Consider the following 12,785-nt stretch of genomic DNA (forward strand, 5'->3'; position numbering starts at 1 on the left):
GGTGCCGGGAAGAGCGGCCGGGCCGGGCCGGGGAACGCGGGGTGGGGAGGGGAGGCGCCCGGAAGAGCCGATTTCCTCCGCGGGACGGGAGCGGCGGCGGCGGGGAGCGGGAGACAAAGCGGCCGGGGGCCGGAGCGGGGCGAGCGGCGCGGCGATCATTCAGCTCCCCGGTAAAGTTGGGCGGGGGAAGGGGCTGGGGTGCGGTGCCGCCGCCCCGTTTCTCTCACTTGGAAAGTTTTGCGGGGTGGGCCCCGCCGGCTCTGGGAGCGGCGGCGGGGAGCGCGGCCCGGCCCGGCCCGGCGGAGGGGAACGGGAACGGGAAGGAGCGGAGCGGGCCGCGCCGCCGCCTACTCGTGTGGGGCGCGGGCCTGGGCTCGGCCCGGCCGCGCTCGGAGGCCGCGCTGGGCCAGGCCGGTGCGGGGTGGCGGCGGGGCTTGGGGTGGTGGAGGGGTGAAGGCCGGTTTGGGGCAGGGGGTCGGCCCGGCTGTGTTTTGGGTTGATGAACGTTATTTCCCGGAGGAAGTGCGCCGGGCGAGCCCGGTTCCTGGAGAAGTTTCGGTGGCGGCGGGGCTGCGGGGAGAGGCTCCTCCCCGGCGCCGCTCTCCGGCCGCGGGCGCGGGCGGGACGGGTGCTCCGCTCCTCCTCCTGCCTTCGCCCCCGGTTTGTGCGGCGGCGCCTCCTCCCTCCCCCCGTCCCCACCCCGGGTCGGTGTTTCTGTGTCAGCGCGCAGAACGCGGCCGCTCTTCGCTGGGAGCACCCCCGGCTGCTGGGCTTGGCTCTGCCACGTTCTTTGACGCCCACCCCTAATCCGCTGGCACACAGGAAGGCGGGCGCTTCTCCTTCGCTGACGAGAAGTTTCGTGCTGCTTTTCACAGCCCAAAAGTAGGGAGAGAGCGTACGAACGCTCAGTCTCCGGCTTACGCGCTGCCCTTGTCGCCGCGGTCGCGGGCGGTGGGCGCGGGCTGGTTCGGAGCCCCCGCGGTGGCTCGGGGCGAGCCTGTGTGGCTCGCCTGGGCTTGGTGAGGAACTGCGTGAGCTGAAGGCGTGCGCGCCCGCCTGCCCTGCCCGGGGGTGACTTCTGGCGAGGGTCATGGCTGGCTCGCCCAGTCTGGGGTACCAGCCTCCGTGGCCCAGCTGGAGTTACGGCTCCAGGCGTGTCTGGGTTATCTGTATTGAACGAGTCTGGGAGCTCTTTGCTGCCCCTCCCTTTTTTTTTTTTTTTTTTTTTTTTCCCTTTGTGTGGTGTTTTTTTTTCCCTTTGTCTTTTCTTTTTTTTTTTTTAGATGGGGGTTGTGTGAAAGGTATTCTTGGTGCTGGAGTTACTTGTTTCCTGCGTTTTTCCTGCGCTGTGGTGGGAGAGGCTCTGTTCCCTGCGCTCTTGTGCTGATGCACATCCTCAGTCCCGCTGGCTGCACCAGGCTTTGAGTACTTTCAAGCCCAGCTAAAGGCTGTAGTTTAGTTTGGATTTTTTTTTTTTTTTTTAATCTCCTGGGTTGGTTTGTAGGCAGGTTTTTGTTTAAACGGAGGTGAAAGCCCAGCTTACCTTACAGTACGTGTGGTCTTCTAGGTACTCTTTGGTCTGCCTTGGGGTGCGAAGGCCACGTTGAGTAGGTCTTGTTTTCCCTGCCAAATTGAAACTTTTTGTTTAAAAACGGCGTAATTTTGTGTTGAGTCACTAACTATTTTTTATTTACATCAAACAGTTTTTAACACATCAAGGAATTGTTTGACTTTTCCCAGGAGAAACAGACAAAAGTTGTTTTTAAATGTTTTGCCCTAACCTTTTTCATCATAAACAACATGCCTTCAGTCTTTGTTTTTTTTCAGCCAGCTCTAATAATAGGCCTCTGCACTGGAGATTAAAAGTTTACGCAAGGTGGCAGGGGGGAGCGCAGCGGGCAGAGATTAGAAATCCCACGCCCAAACTGATGGCTTAAAATACCAGCATAAATATTTTCCTCCAAACAAATTTTCAAGCTTTGTGTGACATCGGCATTTCTGTGCTGACATATGTAGAGGCAGATGTTAATGTGCAGCTTATTCATAGGGCTCCTGTTGGTCTGATGAAGTTAACTGAAAGATGGAATTGAAAAGTAATTTCTGATTTTTCAGCAGCATGAATATCTTCCTTCTGCAGCTGTAAGATTGAGAAACTGATCTTGTGAAGGAATCCACATGAGTAGAAATGTTTGGGCTGGAAATACACTTTAGTGGGACTTACGCCCTGCCTTGAAATTATATCCACTGTTACAATTTGATTTCTAAATTACCTTTCTCATGCAGAGAATGAGTTAAGGTTGCGAAAATATTTATCAGCAAAACCAGTTTACTCATCGTAGGTGGATAGAAAGGCTAGTCTGGAGTGAGGACCTACGTGAGCGTGATGTTTCTGTTTAAGGACTTGCTGTATGCAGTTTTACTGGCACCTCTTGGCTTTGCTAGATGCTAAAGGAACCGTGATTAATAAGAGGACTGAGTATTATTTTGTTAGGACAGTGCCGTGTTGAGACAGTCATCCAGCATGGTGAATGAATGCCTGTTGTTGTTTTCTACTGTCGTGCCTTAACAGGAAACCACTCAAATTCTTGTGCTGTGGAACTTTAATGTATATAACCTTGAGGATTTGGATCCTTTACTGCTCTGGGAATTCACCCTAATTTAGTTTTACAGCTCATCTGGAATAGCTCTATTCAGTGAGTTTATAGCTCGTGCACCGGTTAAACGGAGTTGCAGCTTTAGAGAAAGTGCAGATGTTTGATAATTACTTTTACCTCCGTCCTGTCGTAATCCAGCGTACGAGACTTAACATAGAGCCTCCCCACAAAATTGTGTGTGAGCACCTTTACTGCAGGAGCTGCACTGAAAAGCCGAGCACTGAGAGTGACCTGCTGTGCCGCAAAGCAGACAGATTTACCGAGGTAAAGGAGTCGCAGGAGGAACGCAGTCGCTGCAGCTGTAAGTGGGACCTTGCTCCTTGAGTGACTGACACCTGTTATCTTCCAGTCAGGGTGAGAATGGGTGTTAACTCCGGTTTCTGGTGTGCAATGGGTTAGTATAGACTGTTGACAAATCTGATACTTAACTATGATTCGTAATTCCTCCTTGACTGTTGTATTTAAAGAGCCAGCTACCTTTTCTCTAAACATGATTACATATTTTTGGTTGTTAATCCCAGGTGTACTGCGGAAAACATCTGCTAGTCCTTTGACACATGTTTATAAGTAGCTCTGGTAGAATCGGAATCTTGTTTGATAGGCTTTAAGTTCAGGCACCTATGGATGGAAAAAACACATTTGAGCTGAGCTATAGCTAAAGGGCTAGCAGTTACCAAGGAAGAGGGTGGAACAGGACTGAGAAGGGGAAACCAAGCTGGGTGCCAGTCCGTTTCCCAGTAGATCTGTTTTAATGTATTGAAGGGCCCAGGGAGGAAGGAGTGTTGGTGTCCGATACAATCTAAGAGTGAGTTAAACTCCTGCTGTTTCCAAGGCAGTGAGGGGGTTGAGAGCAAATAAGTTGGTGAACTAGCAGTGGCATGGCAGGCTGCATTTCACTGCTTAAGCTTGTGGTGTGCGTTTTTCCAACAACAACACCCAGTTTTCTAAGCTGTCTGTGCCCTGGTATGGAGCAGGTCTGCATATGACTCTATATGCCTAAGAAAAATTTCTGTGTGAAGCTGATGTTGGGAAGCAAATGAGGTGTTAGTGGAAGTTAGAGTAGAATATGCTGTAAACCCATCAGTGCTCCCTGTTCTGGAGTAGCCTGCAACAGCTGCTTTAAGAAAAAGAGACTAAAACGAGTGGGCTTGTGGATGGCTGATGAAGGATCAGGAGAATAGAATGTTTAAAATATTTATTTTCCTAGAGATTAACTAAAGGAAACGAGGAGAGAGCGTAGGTGAGACACTTCTGTCCTTGCTGTTCTGTCAGCACAAGATCGAGAGGGCATTTAGGTAAATACTAAATTTGCTTCTTTTCCACTAATAAGAAATCAGTAAGAATTAATGCTATTGCGGACATGTGGCCTTGATGACATGTGTGGTCTTTCCCCCCTCGCCTTTCCACTGCCTTTCCTGCTCCCCCAAGGGTCAGAGAGTTTTCATAGTCCTGGTTCAGTCTTGATCATCGCACAGCTCACCCTCCCCAGCAGGATAGGGGAGAGAATTGGGAAGAAGGGAAAACTCATGGGTGGAGATGAAGACAGTTTACTGGAATAGCAAGGTAAAACTACAGTAATAACCGAATATAAGGATACTAAAATGTACAAAATGAACAATGCACGATTTCTCACCACCTGACGTCCCAATGACCGATACAGTGCGTCCCGAGCAGTGATCACGGAAACGAAACTGAGCAGCAAGTAAAGGGGGAAAGGGAGAGAGCGAGCAAGGGATCCAGAGATGGCAACCCTCACTTGTATACTAAGCATGACATTTATGGCATGGAATGTTTTCTTTGGCCGGTTTGGGTCAATTATTCTGGCTGTATTCCTCCCGGCTTCCTGCACCTGCACAATTAGTGAGACCTGGAAAGCTGGACAGGGTCCTTGGTCTTGTTAGCAACAACTCATAACATCAGGGTGTTTGTCAACACTCTTCACATATGAAATCCAAATCACGTTGGCTACTGAGAGGAAAATTAACTCCATCCCTGCTGAAACCAGGACACATTCACCGTTTTATTCTGGGTACGTTTAGTTTAATTTTTCACGTAAACGAGGCAGAGCTGTATGCCTATAAAACGGTGCTTAACCTGCATAACGCCGAGGAGGTCAGTATTCATCTTTGCAAAGTGCTCTTGAGATCTTCACCTGAAGCTATAGATGGGTAAATGTTTTTTATAGCTGACTGGAATAACTAATTCAGAAGCAGGATTGTCGAATAGCAGAGGACAGAGCTGGTGGTATGCTGAGTGAGAAGTAAGAAGGTGCAAGTGGGTGTTCCTCTGTGTAACCACAACTAATCAAGATGTACAAGCTGCCTGTTCTTTACCCACTTTCTTGCAAGTATGTCCTCGTAACGTGTACTTGTAAAAGTAATTTCCTTTAGCATGACTTAAAGACCCAGCGAGTCTCGTCGTTTGATGTTGAAGAGTTGCCCAAGGTCTTGGATAATTCATGCTGGACTGTGGACATGTATGCAAGTGACAAGTCTCGTACAAACCTCACACGCAATTTACTGTGAAGTTCATTTTGACCAGTATCTGATGTCCAGATGTTTTGGAGTCTAAGCATCTTAAAACATAAATTCTTTATTCACTTAAAGGATGAGAAGTTGAACAATGACCTGGGAAGTCGTGCATGGGGAACTTGGTGCGATCTGATTACTGTAGCTGAGAGGTCCATCCACCCTTGTGTCCTTTCTCCATGACCCTCATCATGAGGTTTTGGTTTTTCTGCTCCCATCAACTTTTTATTAGTCTAGCCCTTGTCTGAGGCCCTAAACTATAAGCCCTTTGTCTGGCCTTGGCCAAGCTGACTGTTGACAACACCAGAAGGTGGGAATAAGATGGGAACTTTGGAGGTCATTTCCATTCCCACCATGGAGCAGTATCCTCTGGCTCCTTTGATGCTCTTGGGTGGTGTCTGGTGTCCCTCTCTGGCTCCCCAGTCATAACTTTTGACCCTTGCCACCTTTCTTTTTGTTGACCCCCCACAGTCATTTGGCTTCCCTTCCCTGTTCTCCCCTCGCTGTTTTCTTGGTGGTGGTGTATAAAGCCATCCCTACAAGGGAAAGCAACAGGCAAGCGATAAAACAAGCGATAAGTGAGAAGAGGGCAGTGGAGTAGCATTGCTTCCCTAAGATGATCTGCCAAGCTCCTGCAGCGTGGGAGCTTCCTGAGCCAGGAGTTCGAGCCCAGGCTGACTCCTGTTCTGCAGATTCGTCCAGCAGCTCTCGTGACTGGTGCCCAGCGCTGGCAGGAGCGCTGCTGGGCTTCTGGCGCTGGCGGGCTCGTCTGCGGGTTTGTTGTGTTCAGTGGGCTCAGTTCAGTGACTTAATTTCTTTTAAATTTAGAAACCTGCTTGAGAGTTGAAAGGCTTTGTGCAAGCTCAAGTAAAATGAAAGAGACAGCATACTTTTGGAGGGAGTAGAAAGCAAGAATCTGGTTTGGCTGTATGAAAAGCAGTAGAGTGGTTTAAATTTCTGTACAAAGCACGGCTTTGTAGTTACTGCCACTTCCACTTTCTGGAAGGTGTGCTTAATTACAAACCACTGCCGTTACAGCTGGAAACGCATTTCCTAGCTCGGGCTAAACAATGCACGCTGAAAGCAGAGATGTGGGGAAGGCTTTCAGGAAAGCAAGCGTATCCCTCGTTTGTGACTTCACAGTGCTTCCACTGCCGGTGGAGCCCTGAACCGCAGTGCTCTTCTGTTGTACTGGTATGGTGAGGAGTGCAATGTGGATTGCGTGGGTGGGTTTTTTTCAAACCCCTCTCCTAGCTGGGGTTAGGGGGGGAAAATAATGACATAAACAGTCACAAACAAACAAAGCTGGAAGGTTTGTTTGTAGCACAACAGAATAATGTGGCTTAGTTGTACAGGGTTAAAAAGCTTATATCCTCAAGAAACAAAAAAGTTAACTTCTGCTCTGTATGTATCAGTACTTTAACATCAGGTGTTTTAAGCTGTTTTACTTCATTTGCAGGAATTAGTTAAGACAATTTGCCTCTGTTTAACAGGATATTGTCACGGGCCTAGGGAAAAGTCAATGGTTATCAGTGAAAGACGCGGTGCTCAGCAGAACAAGAGGCAAAGCACTGGTGCGGATCCAATTGAACGGGATTTCTTAGCTCATCTGTTTTTTTGTTACATCGCTTTGTCTTGTTTCCTGCTCCTGGGGGTGAGGAGAAGGGGTGGAGAGAGAAGAATGTGTCTTTAATCAGATACGAGTTGGATTCTGCTCAGTAAACGGCTATGTCACTAGCTTAAAATCCTGGTTTTTCCAACAAGAGCAGCCAAGCGATGACTCCTTCCTCTCAAACCTTCCAGCTCCTTCCTGTTGCTTTTGTGAAATGTGGGTGGGTCAGTGACTTTTTTTTTTTTTAAATGAAAGTTGTGTTAGTTGGTCATCCGTGTGCTAAGGCTGTGACTCGAAAGGATTCCTGTCCAGGTGGATCATCTGATTCTCCTGTGGCACTCTGCACCCTTAGTGAGTCTGTACTTGACAGAAGGTGCAGGTAACTCTGGTAAGCTTCCAAAAATGAATCACACCACTGTGTTTTTATTATTACGTGCTTTGCTTTTCTGGAAAAGCTGCGAAGTTTTCATCAGTCAGTGCCCTCTGTGTTCTCGGTGTCTGCGGGGCGAGGAGATGGTGTGTTAGAGCATCCTACCTTGCATATTCTTCCAGATAATTGCAGTCATTTAGAAGATGCTAAACTCATCCAAGCAGTGCCAGTGCATTACATTCATGCTCATTCTTCTTCCTGTGGTTTGTTTTCACGGTGGTTTTTTTTTGTGGTGTGTTTTTCTCCCCCCCCCCCCCCCCGCCCCTTCTTAACTCACAGCGTGTGTTGGTGGAGCTGCACGTTGAGAGTTGTCCGGGGGCGTGCAGTGATGGTGCAATTCTTCTTCCCATGAAACTAATTCATTGTTTATAGCTAAGAGACGTTGCTGAAAGTTGCTGTGAGCATAAAGTGAAATTCTTGGCCTTATCACTTGTGAGGTTTATTTCTTTTTTCTTTTTCCTTTAAAAAATAATTGCTTTGTAATTTTTAGATAAGACTGACAGTGTTCCTGAATCAAAGTGAAGGACTGAAAAAGGAATTCTAAATGAGTTTTTCTAGAAACTTTAGAAAACATTTTGCTTTGAAGAAGCACTGGTGCTCTGCTTTGCTTCACTGAGTGCCCTTCTTTAAGTAGCTCTTGCAAATGGAGAAAACTATGGATAAGTTGTTTTTTTTTTTTTTTCTTTCCCCTCTTGTAATGCTGTGAATTTTTGTCTTTAGTTGCTACTATGCTGGGCATGCAGTTGAGAAATAATACGATATTTAGTCTCTGTTAATAGAAGACTAAATTTTCTACAAGTTTAAGCAAATTGACCGCTGTAGTTAGGGGTTTGGCAAGAGACTAATTTTTTTCAGAACATGTGTGTCAGCTCAGGCAACTCCAGTATTTGTTTTAAAATTGTTAATGAACGTGGAGATCGAGAAGATATGGTCAGCTAAAAGCACTGAAGGGTATTGCATAGCAACATAGCAATCTGGGAATGAAAATGCCGTTTGGGTGGGATCAGATTCTGGTTATTTCTGACTCTGTAGCTTAAACGGTGCTTTTTGTTGCAGCTTGAGTGCTGAAGAAGATCAGAACAAAAATACAAAACCCAAAAGGTTTTTTTTTCTTTTTATTGTCAGACATGAGTGTTTTTTTTGCAAGCTAAGCAAGAATTAGTTTTGCAGCACTGAGGATTTGTTGTGCCAACTGATAAAGTAGGCTAATGTATAACAAAGTTTTTCTTATTTGAGGAATACTTGTGGCAAAAAATAATTTGTTAAAAGGCTGCACCTTCTTGCATTCGTTGCTATCTCAGTGTTGGTGATGGGAACCTGCGCTGGCATGGTTTGGGGTTTGAAGAGCCGTGCTCTGTAGCCGCAGCCTGGTTATTATATCTGCACAGACTGCGTATCACTAGGGTCTGAAATGCGTTCTGTGGTTCCGAGACTGGTGGTAAGCTGTTCTTCCATTCTTTCCTAATGATTTTAGGGATGCTTCGCACAGTTTTCCGCCTCAAGGGTGGGAAGAAACACTGGGAGGCTGGAAGGGCTCTCAGTGGTGGAATCAGCATGGTCCAGCAGGCGCACAAGTCTCACCTGGGCTCTGCTGTCCCCCTCTCCTGGCTGAGCCGCCTTGTTTTGTTGGAAAATGCTATCCATACAGGCTGAAGTGTGGGAAGTGTGCCTGAGAGAGGGCGGGGGTTTGGGAGTTTGAACTCCCGACCCAAAGAGCACACAGCTAAAATACAGCAGTTAAAAATCTAGTGATTACTTCTTCTGAGTTTGGAAGTTCTCTTTCATGGTGTTAGTATTGCAGGTCTTCAGCATAAAATGCACCAACCTTATTGAGAAGACTGAATGAGTGAATTGGTTAGTAATAGTAATAGCTCACTGCTCATGACACTTTTTTTTTTAATTAGAAAAAACGTGGGTTTTAGAAAACACATATTTAGAGCATCAATTTTCTTTATGTAGTTGAAATCCTGCTTGAGTTTTGGGAACTGAAAACCGCAGAAATAAATTAGGCGCTTGTTGGGACATACTGGCATATCCATCTGGACAGTTAAATGGGTGTAAGTGTGAGTTTGGTTCTTACATTCTTTTAGGATGTCATCTGTGAACAGGAGCTGTAGTATGACATAAATAAACCACTAATTGCCTGTGCTTGCTGTGAGCTGGCTTACCGTGCACCTCCTTTGTAGCTCCTTTGAGGCAGAACTGTCCTGGTGAAGGCAGAATGATCAGAGCCTAGGTGATGGAGGGCAAGAGGCTGTTATTAGCAGTGGTCCCTCCAAAAAACAGTTTATTTGTGCTTGTGAAGTCACTGCTGTGGTCTCAGGAACACCACGGTGAAGCCGCTTGCATAGAGCCTGCCTTCCATCCTCTTAATGACAGCTAGACCCAAACGAAGGCGTGAGAACCTGTTGTTACGGAGTGCGTTCCTGGGTTTGGAATGGCAATAAATTACTTGAATCCACACGATTATAGCAGTTGGGAAGCTGTTAGGAAATAGCACGTGCTGCTTTGGGGAGTGTGTTGCGTCTTAATGTGGTGATGTGCCCCGTGCCTGCTTTCGTGGGATGGTGCGTGGTGTAGGGTGGGCTGTGCTTCCAGAGGGGAAAGGGAGCGGGCTCTCTGCGGCACGCCGCTGGCTTCGGTAACAAGGCAGGAGAGAGGATATAAAACCTGTGTAAAAGAGAAAACAGAGTTATAAACTTCATTGATTTTTGTAGACACACCGGATCAGGTTGCATCTCTTAACTCATTAGCAGGGTCTAAAGATTGGCTGAAGAAACCGAGAAGCATTTGTTTGTTACTGGCTGTGCAAGGCTTTCTGCTGAGTGGTTTCAGACACCTTCTTTGTAGGCCTTCTCCACAAGAGCAACACAGAGAAAAAAAAACATGAAAGCAGATTGTGAGAGCTGGGTCTGGACTGCTACTGGTGAGAAAGACTTACCTGAACCACAATTTCATCTTTTTACTTGGCTGCTTACTGCAGTCTGTGAAAAAGCAAAGTTGAATACACTCAAATGACAGAAATGTGTTGATAATCAAAGAATATAGTCAGTGCAAGACCTGGGTTTGTGTTCCTATTTCAGATTGTGAAATTCTAACAGTAAGGATAGCTGAGGAGGTAATACCTCCATGGTGTTCATGGTGGAGGAGAAGATCTAGTAGCTGAGTAGATGAAAGTGAAGATTGAAGGCTTTGTTAGAAGAGGATGACTCTCTGCTTTTAGTTGTCTATACTTGGCATTAAATAAAAACATCTTAAATCAAACTTGCTTAAGTCCTCCTTGAAAAGCATGACGTATACCAAACATCCTTGACTAGCAGCTCTTCAGCTCCTGAGATCAGTGCTTTATGTGTGGGATGGGACAGACACGTTCATTTGGAGACTGTGAAGAGAAAGAGGAAAGAATGAATTTTTTTTTTTTTTCCCTGGGTACTCTTTGTTATATGGAAGACAGTTTTGGACTGTCAGTGGGGCATGATGAAACCACTGCATGTGAGCTTGGTTTAATATAAAGTGTGCCTTTATCTTTTTAAATCCAAAAATGTTCAGAACATCTGTGTTAGTGGAGTGTGTTAAAGATCTGTGGGAACTGGAGATCTGTCTGCTTTGTCCTATCCTCCACCTTCAGCAGGGTGATGATCCCTGCCGGTCATCAGACGGGTTAGGTACTTGGGTAACAAACCAAACAAAACCAAAAGGATTCCCTTGGGAGCAGAGAAGCTGGTTCGCTTTCTGGCTGGAAGATGAAGCTGGGTCACTGTGTCGCAAATCCCACCAAGTTCCCTGCTCGTGACTTGGGCGATGGAATAATGGTTATTCTCATTCCATTGCACAGAATATCCAAAGGCAGTCTGCAGGCGTGGTAGAGGACAGTATTATCCTTCAAAATGACTGTGATTACTTAAAGAAATATGAGGGAAAGAAATAAGCTGCGAAATAATGCAATCAAGTATGTATTACTGTGCCTGGGCACAATCATCTGCACAAAATGGGGAACAACTAGGTGGGTAGCAGAAATAGCATTAAAATGGAGAATGTCCTCCCAGGTATAGAGTGTTTTTGTACCTGCTCTTTTGTTAGGTTTTTGGATAGCATAATGCTTGCATTTAGCATGTGGTCTATTGTGCTTGGCCTGTGTTAGCCGCCCGCTGTGCTGGTGAGACCAGTTTGAATACCGTCTTCCCTAAGAAAACCCAGAAGAGAATGGTGGGAGTAGCTAAAAGCTTTTAGAAGGCAGCCTGTCAGGATAGTTAAAATTTGGAGACTGGTAGATGATAGCATGTAAAAGACTCTTCAGGTAGCACAAGGTGGTGGGACTTTAGTTGTGGCCCAGGAGATGGGCTGTTAGGTCTTCCTCTGTGTATGTGAGAGAGGTTTGCTCTGGTCCGGAGGTCGGGAGGCTGCAGGATCTTTGGGTACAGAGCAGGCTGAACCTACTCGCTCAGGGTGCCTGAGATGCAGCCAGCACTGCCTTGGGGTGCGCATGGGAGTGCAACCTGGAAAAACAGGACCATGAGCACTGGGCCTTTCCACGGTTCTGTTGGTGTGCAGAGCTTGCTGTTGGAATAGCGCTCCTTCCTGGGCTTGCTGGAAAGCCTTGGGTGCCTTCAGGACACTTCCGCAACGAAGCCGCAGAGCTACATTCCTACGCTTGCCAAAGTCTGGAAATGATTTGCATGCCAGTATTCTGGAAGTAGGTATCTGAAGTTATTCCTAAAACCTTGACTTACCAGTTTTTGAAAATACTGTGGCCTTCAGTTGTGGCTTTTGGAAGGAGTGCTGTATGTAATCTCCTTCAGCACGTTCATGGCAGGCCAGCTCGTTCGACGCGGTACGTCGAACAGCCGCAGCAGTTTAATACATCCTGCTGCTCGGGTCTGCGCCCTCGCCTCTCCCAAGCAGGGCTGGGACCTGCCCCGGGGTGCGGTTCGGGGCCAGAGCTCATCTCAGTGCTGCTGCAGTCCCGTCCTCTGCCCTGAGCGGTCCCACCTCCTCCTTCAGGACGGTAAGCTGGCAAGGTAGTTTTTACAGCTGCTGGCTAACTGAGACCATTTTAGCCCCCCAAAGTGGTTCACTGTGTGGGTGCCTGGTCGAGGCAGGTTTGTGGCAGGGAAAGGAGCGGTAGGACTGTGGCAGCGTTTGCTTGAAGTGCGGTGTAACGGAAACCTCTTCTTAAGCTTTAGCTCTTGCCAAGATCTTGATTCTTGCTATAAAGCAAGGGGCAAGTCAGGTTGTCCCAGGATGGCTTTGCTTAGGACTTGCTTGTTGTCTGGCAATTGTGTGGAGGCAACAGGGAAATCTGGAAGTGGCTGCTTTGAACTCCTGCTCTTTCCCTGCCCTCACGCCCTTGCAAGTGCACCAAACCCCAGTAGATAAAACTGCAGTGCTCTTGAAGCATCTGCGACAGTAATGAGCACCATCACAACCGGTGTGATAACCTGAAGGGCTTACCGTTAACATGCTGCGCTGTGAGTGTGGTTTGAGGTTGGAGCTTGATGTTCTGATGTGCTGGGAGGACGTCCCCGCTCTCTGCAGCGGGTCTCCTTGATGCTCTGTTTTCC

General features: G+C 47.3%; 1 protein-coding gene across 1 annotated transcript in view; it reads left to right on the forward strand.

Annotated features, from left to right (window-relative positions):
• Window positions 1–49: 49 nt before the first annotated feature.
• Window positions 50–12,785, forward strand: part of CTNNA1 (catenin alpha 1) — a 115,625-nt gene continuing 102,889 nt past the window's right edge. Inside the window, exon 1 of the mRNA XM_086758698.1 lies at window positions 50–170. The gene's annotated coding sequence lies outside the window, so the exon portion shown is untranslated. The remainder of the gene's footprint in view (window positions 171–12,785) is intronic.

The sequence above is a fragment of the Chlamydotis macqueenii genome, chromosome 14 (genome assembly GCF_036417535.1).
Source record: "Chlamydotis macqueenii isolate bChlMac1 chromosome 14, bChlMac1.mat, whole genome shotgun sequence".
NCBI classification, from domain to species: Eukaryota; Metazoa; Chordata; class Aves; order Otidiformes; family Otididae; genus Chlamydotis; species Chlamydotis macqueenii.